This window comes from Lampetra fluviatilis, chromosome 35 (genome assembly GCF_964198595.1).
Source record: "Lampetra fluviatilis chromosome 35, kcLamFluv1.1, whole genome shotgun sequence".
Lineage (NCBI taxonomy): Eukaryota > Metazoa > Chordata > Hyperoartia > Petromyzontiformes > Petromyzontidae > Lampetra > Lampetra fluviatilis.
This window is the reverse complement of record NC_136309.1, coordinates 10,888,824-10,892,692: the sequence shown is the minus strand read 5'-3', so window position 1 is coordinate 10,892,692 and position 3,869 is coordinate 10,888,824.

Sequence of the window (3,869 nt, the reverse complement as noted above, 5' to 3'; positions counted from 1 at the left end):
CGTCCAGCCCAGTGGCACCACCAGTGGCAGCTGGAGCCTCAGCACCTGGCCTGCAAACGGGGACCACTGATTGCTGCTCTGTGTAATGCCAATTGAGTAGAGTATGTACACGTGTGTTGTTTGGGCAGGGACAAGAGCAGGCTATTGGACTCGCCCCTTTCACGAGCCCACCTCACGGTCGCTGTCAATCGCCCTCTGTGTGCAAGGCGAACCACGTGGCTGAGCCCATCGCGGGCACCGGCGATTCCGATTGCCCCCCCCCCCCCCCGGCGCACCACGGTCGCAGCGGTGCGGAGAGCGCCAACTTTGGTTGCCGCCGCCGCCGAGCGGAGTTTGAAACTTCCTTCCCCTGCGAGATCTTCGCGAACGAGTGAGAACGAGCTAAGTGCACTCTTGAGTAGCTTCGTCACATTTCGGTGGTGCGGTGTTAACTACCTCGCCTGGTATACAGGAGGTCGTGGGTTCGTTCCCGACTCTGACAATACCTGCTGTATATTTGGAGTTTGCGTTTATCTCATCATCATCACTGTGGCTAGGAGATGTTAACTACCTCGCCTGGTATACAGGAGGTCGTGGGTTAAATCCCGACTCTGACGCCTACTACTGTATATTTGGAGTTTGCGTGTCTCTCTCTCTCCCCGTGGTCACGTGGATTTAAAATCAACATGTGTTTAAAGTATTTGGCTGTTATACATTTCCAATCGATAAGCCACTTCGTTGCGCTATAATTTGTGGCCAGGTCGCTTCTGAAAAAAGAGCCATACAGCTCAGTGGGGCCTTACCTGGTAAAACAAACAAAAAGTTTAGTTTTAGTTTAAATTCGGGGGACCCGAGTTCATTCGTTAATTCAAGATGGCGCCAGATGGCGAATTGCCCGATGATGCTGGATGCAATTACCAGCGAAACGTCGTACTCAAATTGTAAATTTTGTGGTTTCACGCTTCAACACACCGGTGGGCTAAAGCAGTGAACTATTTGTCTTTTGTCAACGTGACACTTTTTTGCTGATTGGTCGTGTCGGGTGGTGGAGGGTTACGACACATTTATAAATAACGCGATCTAAACCCAAAAACGTTGATTATGAGTAATATTGGTCGCGAAAGCCTCCGTGTTAAACGTGGTCTGTTGTTTGTCTGGGGGCTGAGCGCTGGCTGCTGACCTCTGCCGTGTCCCCGGCTAACACAGAGGTCCGTGTGGTGCGTTGATTGTCGTGGTGGTGATGGAGGGCGTTGTGTGTGCGCGCGTGGGGAGCGGCGGCATTGCGGTTAGCGCCACGAACCCGGCGACCCCGGATCGATTCGCGCTCACGGCCACCGACGTCGGTGGCGATTATCTGAACCGTTGCTGGGCCTCCCCTAGGTCGACTCAGCCTCAAATGAGTACCTGGTGCGGTGTGTGAACGTCGCCACTAGGGAGACAAAGGCGGTCGGGCGTGGTGCTGGCCACCCACCCCCTCGTGCTCCGTGCCGGCCTTCATAGGTGCTGCTACTCGCTAACAGCACTTGCCCCAACAGTCTGTTCAGGCTATTGGGGGGTGGGGGGGGGACGACTTTGTCTTTGTACAAACAGCAACGTGGATAGCGCGGGGCATTGTGAGCAGGTCAAGAGAAGTGTTGCGATGAGCACGGTGGGAAGGGCGGCTGTTGATGGGTCAACATGAGAACTTGTAAATAGCGCAGAGGTGGAACGCGATGTGAAGAGACGGGAAATTGAGGCGGAAGCACCCAATGGCGGAGCCAGGGTTTTCAGGTAGGGGGGGAAACCCCTCCAGCAATAAAAAATGATAGAGGAGTTGTTATTAAGTAAGGACTCGTCCCTTGCTTTTTATTCGGCGCGTGTGCGGCGATGGCGCAGCCATCGATCGAGGGTCGAATTCGAACCGCGTTGTATGATCGGCATCGCGCTCGCTGAAGGAGAATGCCTTCAGGGAAGTCGTGTGACGTGTACGCAACTTGCGCACAATTCTGTCAGTCGCTTATAACCGCTTTGCCGTTACTTATTGCCAATTATGGACTCAAACAATGGTCCTATCATCTCATAGAGTCCCAGGCACAATAATATGCTACACAGTGGCAGGGGGGGTCGCAAAATGCCGATTTATTAATAATAAACCCCAATGATCCGATCGAAATTAGGGATTTTGATCGGATCATTGGGGGGGAACGTGCCACCCCCCCCCCCCCACTATATTACCGGCTCTCCGTGTAACCCGGAGAGCGGGAGCTGAACAAAGTAAAGAGACAAGACGGTCTCTCACCTTTTCATTTACTGGGCGCCACGGTGGCGAGAAGATGTTAACTACCTCGCCGGGTATACAGTAGGTTGTGGGTTCGATCCCGACCCTGACGCCTGCTGCTGTATATTTGGAGTTTGTGTGTCTCTCTCCCCGTGGTCGCTTGAATGTGTCTCCGGGTCCTGCGGTTTTCCCCTCCACATTCAGAAACAACGTGAGTTTAGATTATTTGGCTGCTGTAACTTTCCACATGATAAGCCACCTTGTTGACCTATAATTTGTGGCCACGTGGCTTCTAAAATAGAGTTATATAGTTCAGCGGGGCCTTCCCTGGTAACACAAACAAAATAGAACAGTTAGACTGGTGCACACAGAGGGTGCTAGGACTTATCATGGTGGGATACGGTAAGCAACTTGGAGGTTGTGGGGGACAGAGGGCAGGTGACCGAGGCGGGCATTGGAGTGGCACCCAGAGGTGGGCCACCAAGTGGAAGTCGATTGGGGCCGAAATGCCACTCGATGCTATGACCTCTTGACCTTGGCGTTTGTGGAATAGGAAATTGTGAATTATTGGTACAAAAACACTTGAGTGGATGAAATTGGCTTTTTGAAAGAAAGAAAGAAGACATTGAACCGCAGGCGCGTTCTGCACAGGCATCACAACTCGACGACCCGCCCACCGTGTGATCTGCGCGACCCTGGGTTCGACTCCTGCCCCCCCCCCCCGATTGATTCGCTTTTTGGCATCTGAGCGTGACCCGCAACTCCCGTAGAACAGACACGACCACGACATCGGTACGCGTTGCAATATTACAGTCGCCACCACCACCACTTGCCCTGGAGAGACAAAGGTGGCTGTGCGTGCGTACAGCACATCCCACATCCCACATCTCACGCTTGTTGCCATTCTCCGCCTTTAACCCGGCGGGGGGCGGGGGAGTCATAAGTTCGCAACGCCCGCAACTTCTTTCCCTCCGTGTTGCCGAGGAAGCGGTCGCAGGTCGACACCGCAGTTTGCGCTCCATCCCCTGCGGCTTCAGGCGAGGCGCGGTGAGTGCCGGTCGTGGGGGTGCCACCGCTGGGGATCGGTCTCTCCTCAGCAGTGCACCCCGCGACAACATCCCCTCGCCCCCCCTCCCCGAGATCTCCCCCACATCGCCGTCCCCGCCGTAGATTCGCCGCGCCGGTTTCGGAGGAGCGAGACGGGGGGGGGGGGGGGCACAGGTCCGCTCACTCCGGCTGCCCGCTCACCGCCTATCCACGCGCCGAGCTGCACAGGGAACGGTGAGGCGCTTTGGTCACCGACCGTGGCGGTCATCCCTCCTCCTCCTCCCCCCGCCCCGGGCCAACATAAATCATGGGTCACAACCTTCCCGCGTTCGTGCGCGCGGGGTCGTGCGTGCACACCGCGCAGAGCGGCGTTCTGCAGAAACGGCGGCTCACACTTACACACACTTACACATATATATATATATTTATATATAAATTAGGGCGGACGCACTTCCGTCATTCTTGGATGCGTTTTTTTTTCTTCCGAAGGTCGCTCGAGACACCGCCGCGGTTTTGAGGTTGAACGCTCCCTTCTTGATCCCCCCCCACCCCCCCCCCCCGCGTGAAACGAAACATTTCACGACTC